Here is a 10,046-nt window from a genome sequence, read left to right as displayed (position 1 = left end):
ACCCTTTTACTAAAAGGCAGAGTAGTGTTTTAAGACCTCCTTGCTATGCTTTTATTTCAATGCTTAATTTATGAAAAGACCATATAGATACTATGGGAGAAGACAGTGTAGTGCTTCTACCATGCATTTCATTGCAAGGCAACCCAAAGCCAACTGGCTTATTTTGTAATTAGCCCATCCCTGATGGGAGTCTCATCTCCCAGTGTGGGGTGGGGATGTTTCTTTATTTTTCAGGTGGCCAAGAGCATGCTTTTCTGATTTATAATTATTATTAGCCATCCCTTACAGGGTATTTTTTACCTAGTTATTATACACCAAAGCTCTCTTACAATGAGGAGTAATTTCAGATACCGCAAAACTCAAAACCATCAGATAACACAATGCAAAACAGAACAGAGCCTTTGATTTTGAGAGGGAACTATTTGCTTTTAATTCCTGGGGTTTCATGAGGAAAACAGGTTTTTCCCCAAAACAGGGTTTGTGGCACCTCCTCTATTTTTCCCAAGGAGTCCCATGCTACCAGAAGTTATCTCAGGGCCTTTCATGCATGCATTAAGAGTGGCAAGACAAAAAAAAATGGAGAAAAATAATTCAGCTGACTAAGAACCTTTTTCCAGAAAACAAGATCCAAGAAAAGAAAAACATAAAGGCCTTTTAAATATACCTAAAACTTGAACATTCACTTTTAATTAAGCTGAGCGCTCCTTAAGAATTTTTTTTTTAAATCCCTTGCTACCTGACTTGAGCCACGCCAAGCAGTTAAGATTTTTGGCTTTTGAACTTTACAAAGAGTAGCCTCACAGGTGAAACCAACGAGCCTAATAATTAGGTTATGACTTAACTGCCAGTGCACAAGGTATTTTCAAAGGAGTGATAGGTAGCTTTTGAAACTGTCATTGCAAAATTGTGACTGAGACAGTGAAAGAGATCCAACCCAAACAACTTCATTTTGTTTCCAGCTCACAAACTGTCCTTGCCAATCACTGGGCATAGGCTGAACCAACTTTGGGAGGAGTCAGGTTCACAGCCTGGCTCTAAGAGCCGGGGCTTTACAAGAAACTTTTCCGGAGATGCTTTAAAAAATGAAAACTTCCCAAGGACCCCTTTTCCTCCCTATCTGCCTAAAATAATTTCTTAATAACTCCTACAACAATACTCGTCTTCCCTGAATAGCAATGTTTTCCACGAGAACCAAAAATGCTGGAGAAGAGCTGACTTTTGATTATCAAATGAAAGGTTCTGGAGATATATCTTCAGATTCTATTGACCACAGCCCAGCCAAAAAGAGGGTCAGAACTGTATGTAAATGTGGAGCTGTGACTTGCAGAGTTTACCTCAACTGAATTTTCAGGAAATAGGGCTGATGATCATTATAATTTTTTCCCCCTAAGTTTAACATTTTAAAAACTACGTATTTGGGACTCTTATTATCAAGGTTGTACCTATGTCAATTTACAATTCATGTTTCAAGACATTTGCCAAATGCATTGATGCCTCTGAAGAGAGGGCCACTGGGTCACATAGACTGATTTGAAGTCTACCTATTTAGTGCTTAGAGACCAAACATGGAAGGCAAACTATTTACAGCTCAGTATATATGTACTTAAGTCTGTGTGAATGGAGAAATGCCTCCTGCACTGTTTGAAAGTGTTAAGCTGATAATGTAACTAACAATTGCTGAAAGAACAAACATTCAACTTGTCATACACCTCAAATTTGGAGAAAGAGAGTTAATTGGGCAAATCTACAAGTTCTGCTTTCGTTACTATATTGTCGTTGTTTAATACTCACTGTACTTGTAGTTGAGACAAATAGGTGATACTGAATTTTATACTCTATTTTCTTTTTCATTAAAACATTGGCATCTTAGTGATACAGAAATTTAAGGTATACAATTGCAGGGAGCCGAAGGCCTGTGGGATGTGACCAACTCAGCATTCTGCTGGAGGCTATATGATCAAAAAACAGTTTATCATGAATGCAGGATGTGGGCAAACTCACACTTCCCTGCCACCAAAAGGTTTGCTGAGGGGCTCCTTGAAGTTATCTACTGAGAAAATTAGCGCCTATTGTTCAAAGGATGCAGTCTCGAAAGCCTGCTATGAACCAAACCACCGATGGACAATTACCTGAAAATCACCCCCCCACCCCCGTTTCTTGCTATCTCTTTTGCCTAATAAATACAGAGGGTTGTGTAAAGCTCGGAGCCCTTGTCCACTAGAGGCAAGATACCCCCGACCCCTTCTTCCAAATATACTCTTTTGTCTCTTGTCTTATTCCCGTGTTTGCCCCCCTTTGTTCAGTCCAATAGGTCAGTGGCATAGTGGCGCCCCAGAACAGGGACTTCGAGGACGTGAACGAATGTCTGCTGGAGCAGAGGAACTGAATTTGACAAGGCAAACAGGGACCCCGGGACAAGTCTGCCAGCAGTGGATATAAGGTCGGTGCCCTAAAGAGGTAATGGGAGCAGTGCTTTAAAGAAGTACTGGGAACGGGAAGTTTTCTGAATCAGGGTAACAAGGGGAAGAATTTGTCTATTAAAGAAAAACATTATGTGCAGTTGCTTAAAGGTCTGCTGAGACAGTCTAGAGCTCAGGTTAATTCGCAGACACTAACCTCCTGCAGAAGCCACAAAAGGTTATTACACATAACCCATGGTTTCCACAGGCAGGCACTCTTGATGTGGAAAATTGGGATAGGGCAGGAGAAGGATTAAAACAGGCTCATCCAAAAGGTCTTAAAGTTGATTCTTCTGTTTTCTCCACTTGAAGTTTAGTTCGTACTGTACTTCTGCCATTATCTCCTTATTATTCTGCTGGACAGCAGGCTAAGTCTAAAAATCTGAAAGAATCTGTTGTCCCACCCACAGCTCCAATTGAAAATAAAAAACAGGAGAGGGAGGATAAAAATTGGCCTATACCACTTCCTCCAATTGCAGAAACATCTGTACCACCTCCTTCAGTAGCAGAAATACAAACCCCAATACAAAGAATTTTACACTCTGCTGCCATAGCTGGAGAGCCCTTAGGACCTTGCGCTTTTCCTATTTCTATAAGGCCTGATCTAAATAATCCACAGCAGGTTATTCATGAACACACACTAGAGTTTAAGTTGTTAAAAGAATTAAAAGTGAGTGTGGTAAATAATGGCGTACAAAGCCCATTCACCTTAGGATTGCCAGAATCTGTGTTTGGTGCTATGCATCTTTTGCCCTTTGATGTGAAACACTTGGTGCGAACTTGCTTGTCTGTGAGCGCATATCTGACATGGAATTTAAATTGGCAAAAAATGTGTGCAAAGCAGGCTAGACAGAACTGTGTTGCTGGACACGGAGACATTACAGAGGATATGCTGTTAGGTAATGGCCCTTACTCAGACCTGGAACGTCAAATGGCATGCCCAGACGCTGCTTATCAGCAGTGTGCACAGGCCGCTAAATGAGCCTGGGCCACAATTCCTAAAGAGGGAGTCCTAGTACAATCTTTTTTACATATCATGCAAGGGTCAGAGGAACCCTATGCGCAATTTCTTGCAAGATTACAAGAGGCAGTGAAGCATCAGATTCCTCATACCTTGGCTGCAGAAATGCTAACTTTAACTCTAGCTTTTGAGAATGCAAACGTGCACTGGCACCGGTGAGGTGTACAAAAAACTTGGGAAATTTTCTCAAGAGCTTGTCAGGATGCAGGAACTGAGCTTCATCACTCGGCAACGTTAGCACAAGCAATGGCTAATTTAGCAGTTGACAAATCTAAAAGAAGCCAAGGGTCAAACCCTAAAATGGGAAAATGTTATAATTGTGGAAAAACTGGACATTTTAAAAAGCAATGCTGCCAGATCTCAGGACAGAAAGGACCTTACAATGCTGTCCACCGCACCCCCCCCCCCCACCCCCAGACTCCAGCGGAAAAAACGCCAGGACTTTGTCCTCGCTGTAACAAAGGAAATCACTGGGCTAATCAGTGCTGCTCAAAATTTCATCAAAATGGCACCCCCCTGCCGGGAAGTGAGATGGAGGCCTGAACCCGGGCCCCACAAATAATGAGGGCATTCCCAGTACAGACCTCAACCCCGTTTCAGGGATGGGTTCCCAGAGGCACATTGATTCCCTCACCCCAGAAACACCAGGAAGTGCAGAATTAAATCTACCCACCATAGAAAAAATCACGTTAGTTGTTGGAGACAAACCTATCAAAGTTCGCACTGGTATTTGGGGATCTTTACCAACAGTACATGGGACTAATTTTAGGCAAAAACCGTCTTAACTTGCAAGGCATCACTATAGTCCCAGAAGTGACTGACTCCGATTATGAAATAGAAATTCAAATAGTTTTAATGTCACAAAATCTTTGGGGTTTTGTACCGGGAGAATATATTCCTCAATTATCGCTTACTCCCTGCAAATTACACCCTTCTTAACAAAAGGAGAAACGAGGAAATAAAGGGTTTGGGAGCACAACTATACAGGAAATCTATCTATCTCGACCCATTGCCTCTAATAGACCCACCTGTGTGTACAAATTAAAGAAAGGAAATTTTATGGGCTTATGAATACGAGAGCTGATGTATCAGTAATATCTAAAGACAACTGGCCCCCATCCTGGCCCTTACAATTAACTTCTACGTCCCTAGTGGGAGTAGGAACAGCTCAAAGTGTTCAACAAAGTGCTGAGATTTTATCTTGTCTTGGTCCGGATGGACAGTCATATACTTTTCAGCCTTATGTTGCAAATATAGCTATCAATTTATGGGGTCGAGAGTTACAGCATGGGATATGAGACATACAAATGAAAACTTTAATAACCCAGGATTTAAAATCTTGAAAGACATGGGATATCAAAGGGAAAAAGGTTTAAGAAAATTTCTACAATGAAATCCTAACACGATATCAGTAACTGGAAAAACAAATAAAGAAGGGCTAGAATGTCAGGATTTCTGACGGGGGTCATGATATTTCTCCTCCACCCACTGTCTTACCATTAGAATCGCTTAGTGACAAACCTGTGTGGGTAGATCAATGGCCCCTAACACATAAGAAGCTAGATCAACTTCATCTGTTGGTAAAAGAGCAATTAAATGCAGAACATATAGAAAAGTCAGTTATCCCTTAAAATCCACCGGTATTTGTTATTCCAAAAAGGTCCAAAAACAATAATGACCTCTGGGGTTTCAGCTCAACACTTAAAGCTAATTGCAGTCATTCAGGTTTTACAGCTCACAGCTTCAGATCCTATCAACATTGTGATTCAGCTTAGGTTATAAATGTAGCCAGTTGAATAAAAACTGCTACAATTAAAAGTACACTAGACCCAGAACTGCTTAATTTATTTTTAAGACTTCAATAAGTTATTTGCTCTCGTACAGCTCCTTTTCATGTTTCTCATATTCGCTCTCATACACAACATCCTGGGCCACTATCTCTAAGTAATGAGCAAGCAGACAAACTAATTGGTTCTGTGTTTCAGCAAGCTCAAGCGTCTTATGTACTTCTGCACCAAAATACTTCCGCCCTTACTCGCATGTTCCATTTATCTCGCAGAGAAGCTAGGGCTATAATACAAGCCTGTCCTATTTGCCAGCATGTCCCTGGAGCCACACCTGTAGAAGGCTGTAACCCACGAGGTTTGGCTCCAAATGAAATTTGGCAAATGGATGTTACACACATAGCAACCTTTGGCAAGCTTAGCGATGTTCATGTGACTATAGACACTTATTTCATATGTTGCATGCTATATGCCAAATAGGTGAGACAGCTGGTCATGTACAGCAACATTGTCATCATTTGCTCATATGGGGATACCTAAACAATTAAAAACTAATAGTGGACCCGCTTATACTCGTCATGCTTTTCAAAATTTCTTACAGCTTTGGGCTATAACCCATAAAACAGGAATTCCTTATAATCCTAGAGGACAAGGCATTATAGAGCAGGCACATCAAACATTACAACACATGTTGAGAAGACAAAAGGGGGTATACGAGGCCAACTACCACCTCAATCAAAACTACATTTAGCCTTATTTACTGTAAATTTTTTGACTCCTTGTACGAATGGTTAAGACTCCAGCAAAAAGACACCGGCAAGCGTTAGAGGAAAAGAGGAAAGTTTATCTGAAAGTGTTATGGAAATCCCCAAAAGAAAGACAATGGAAAGGTCCGGTGGATTTACTGATATGGGGAAGATGGTATGCTTGTGTGTTTACAGGAGATGGACAAACTGTGCGTGCGACCATGGAACGGGAGACTGGAGGAACCTATGGTGGCCAACCATCGGCCCGGTCCCTCCTGTACGAGCCATGAGCCAGCTGAGCCTGAGTGCAAAGATGGAGAGAGGGCCGATAAGAGTCACGACACAGCTCTAATGCTACATTTTCTGTAAAATTCGACGGACCACCAATCGGATAATAAGAGCTGCCCAGCCTGGACTTACATTCTTTCAATTAATACACAAAACAAAAAGAGGGATATGCAGGGAGCCGAAGGCCCGTGGGACGTGACCAGCTCAGCATTTCACTGGAGGCTATATGATCAAACAGCAAACTGTTTATCATGAATGCAGGATGTTGGCAAACTCACACTGTCCTGCCACCAAAAGGTTTGCTGAGGGACATCATTCCCTGATGGCTCCTTTAAGTTATCTACGGAGAAAATTAGCGCCTATTGTTCAAAGGATGTAGTTCAAAGCCTGCTGTGAACCAAACGGCTGACTGACAATCACCGCCCCCAACCCCGCTTTTTCGCTATCTCTTTTGCCTAATAAATATGGAGGGCTGTGTAAACCAGGGCCCTTGTCCACTAGAGGCAAGGTTCCCCCGACCCCTTTTTCCAAATATACTCTTTTGTCTCTTGTCTTTTATTCCTGCATTTGCCCCCCTTTGTTCAGTCCAATAGAGACCAAACGTGGAAGGCAAACTATTTACAGCTCAGTATATATGTGCTTAAGTCTGTGTGAACAGAGAAATGCCTCCCGCAGTGTTTGAAAGTGTTAAGCTGATAATGTAACTAACAATTGCAGAGAGAACAAACATTCAACTTGCCATACACCTCAAATTTGGAGAAACAGTTAATTTGGGCAAATCTACAAATTCTGTTTTCGTTCCTATATTATCATTGTTGTTTAATACTCACTGTACTTGTATTTGAGATAAATAGGTGCTACTGAATTTTATACTCTATTTTCTTTTTCATTAAAACATTGGCATCTTAGTGCTATAGAAATTTAAGATATAAAATTAAATGTAAAAATTAATTTCAGCTTCATTTCATATATATATGTATATATATTTTTTGAGACGGAGTCTTGCTCTGTTGCCCAGGCTGGAGTGCAGTGGAACGATCTCAGCTCACTGCAAGCTCTGCCTCCTGGGTTCACGCCATTCTCCTGCCTCAGCCTCCTGAGTAGCTGGCACTACAGGCGCCTGCCACCATGCCCAGCTAATTTTTTGTATTTTTAGTAGAGATGGGGTTTCACCGTGTTAGCCAGGATAGTCTTGACCTCCTGACCTCGTGATCCACCCGCTTCGGCCTCCCAAAGTGGTGGGATTACAGGCGTAAGCCTCTGCACCTGGCCTCATTTCCTATTTTGAAGCAATCTAGACTGTTGTAATGAGTCTGAACCTGTAAGTCTTAAAGATTTCTTAATCTTCTAGAAGAAAAAATCTCCAAAGATCTCTCTCTTCGTCCAGAATAGCTGGCCATTATGCTTCTTTGAAAGGACAGGGCAGTGGGACCAGGATGGTTTTTTGGAGTACCAAGCTATGGAAATGAAGCACTTTAAGGGTGCCTCTTAGTAACATGAATTAGGAAATCTGTGTTGAGTACCTCGGTCTAAACAGTAAAACAAGCTGCCTGGAGAACAGCTGTACCTAATGTACATTAGGCAGGCTGGTCTCTTTAGCCCAAATGATCTGCCTGCCTCGACCTCCTCAATTTCAGGCAGGTGTAACAGTTCCTTTCTACCAGATTTAATTATTTTTATATTTCCTGCAGGTTCTTCTTAAAAAGTAATCTATATTTTTGAACTGATACTTGTTTTATACATGAACTCTTTTTAGATGTGATAAAGCTAAATTTGGCCAAAGTGTGTGCCTGAATTATGAGACTTTTTTATTAGTCGACCTATGAAGGCTGAAATGGGATATATTGGTTTTCAAGGGGGTGGGGGTGGGGTTCCAGCATAGTATCGAATCTCAGGAAAAACTATGCTTTCATCTGTGATTCTGGGATTTCTAATCGTGTTGTCCACAATGAAGATAAATGCAACAAATAAATCCAGCTTTCAGTATTCCTTAATTAAATTTTACCTAAGCTCATTGCTCTAGGTTTTGATTACCTAAAATAAGCTTGGGTAAAACTGAACCGACTTCAAGAATGCAGCACTTCTTTATCTTTAGCTCTTTCTTGGGAGAAGCTACACTTTATTGTTCATTATATTGCTATCACAACTTTGCTCTTTCATAATACAGGATAAATTGTTTACATGTTTGGAGACTCAGTCTGTTAACCAAGATCGCAGAGTGTGTCAAGGAAAAATACACTTTCTTAATGGCATTTGTGTTTTCTTTGTGAAAAATCAGTCACATAGTGTTAAGAAAGGGTCAAAGGTTTATAAGTTGCCCCCAATGGCCATACTTTGAATTATGATTCTCATGGGTTTAAAGATGTAATTTTTTAAAGTCAGTGTTTTACCACCTAGTTATTTGATCTTGTCCAATTTTGTGTTTTTTAAAAAGTGTAAAACTGGAAGGCAAAGAAAAAAGACTATTTTCAGTAAATATGTTGTTTTGTCGTTATTAATAGAATGTAATGGGCCTTTGAGATCTTAAGTACTTATGTTACCTTTGTTATTCAAACGCTGAACTTAAGCAGTGAAATAATAGAAATTATTTGAAGGAAGTTATTAAGGGGTTTAACTATTTTAAGTCAATATTTAGCTTACTCATATTGGTTTCCTGAAGATGTCAGAATTTGTTTTCAGTGTAAGACAAATATTCAAAAGTAATAGATCAAGTTTAAAATGTAAATCCACTGTATGTATTATATTGATACCATCATTTTCAGGATGTACATAAGAGGATTGTGATACATAATTAGTAATCTCAGGGTTTTCCCCATATATCTAAAATTTAGACTGTACTTATTTCTCTTTCAGTTAATCAATTTCTCTTAGCAAAATAAATTTAGTTTGGTATTTGATGTTCTATTAAAAAGACTATTTCCAGGCTTGAGCCAGCTTAGAGACCTAGAACACCTTGAATGAAGGGGGGACTGAGTCTTCCTTAAGAACCTCAGAAAACTATCTAAAATCTATACTGTATCTTTCAGCCTTCACCAAAGGGACCTACAGCCTTTAACTAGGATAACTGCATTGAGGAAAAGGAAATAAGCAGACCTTTTGGGAATTACTGGATATGGGCTTTGACATTTACTCCAGGAGACCCAAAATATCACTGTGATCACGTCAGAATAGTGGCTTATGGAGGTCACAGAATCAATGGAAATTTAGGTCATGTCCATTTCACAGTGGACCAAGTGGATACCCAAGCCCGTGCTGCGGTTATTTCCCCAGTTCTAAAATGTGTAATTGAAATCGATATACTCAGCAGCTGACAGAATCCCACACTGGTTCTCTGACCTGTGGAGTGACGGCTATTGTGGTGAGAAAGGCCAAGTGGAAGTCAATAGAACTGCCTCTACCTAGGAAAATCATACATCAAAAGCAATACCATGTTCCTAGGGGACTGCAGAAATTCGTATCAACATTAAGGACTTCAAAGATACAGGGGTGGTTGACAGAGCAGGAGTACTGCCATCTTGAACAACTACTGTCATTTTAAAATTCATCTTAATAAAAAACTGCCTAAATCCAAAGGGCATCAGTGTAATGGCTAAGGCAGCATGACTGTAAACCACAAACAACATCTCCAACCAGAAACATCCCGAACTCCTCCCCTACCAGAGACATGCTAGCCCTGAGATAAACCCCCTCTGGGTGGGAAGATGCCAGCCTCGAGATAAACCTCTTCTGGCCGGAAAGATGTCAGCCC

At 40.6% G+C, this 10,046-nt stretch overlaps 1 long non-coding RNA gene across 1 annotated transcript; it reads left to right on the top strand.

Annotated features, from left to right (window-relative positions):
• The first annotated feature begins 2,356 nt into the window (after nt 1-2,356).
• Nucleotides 2,357-8,558, top strand: LOC134760879 (uncharacterized). The gene is made up of 2 exons (XR_010138933.1): nt 2,357-2,440; nt 6,206-8,558. It is a non-coding gene; the product is annotated as an uncharacterized LOC134760879 (long non-coding RNA).
• The last annotated feature ends 1,488 nt before the right edge of the window (nt 8,559-10,046 follow it).

This window comes from Pongo abelii, chromosome X (genome assembly GCF_028885655.2).
Source record: "Pongo abelii isolate AG06213 chromosome X, NHGRI_mPonAbe1-v2.0_pri, whole genome shotgun sequence".
Classification (NCBI taxonomy): domain Eukaryota; kingdom Metazoa; phylum Chordata; class Mammalia; order Primates; family Hominidae; genus Pongo; species Pongo abelii.
The sequence above is the reverse complement of the archived record's forward strand: the minus strand, read 5'-3'. Positions and strand labels throughout refer to the sequence as shown.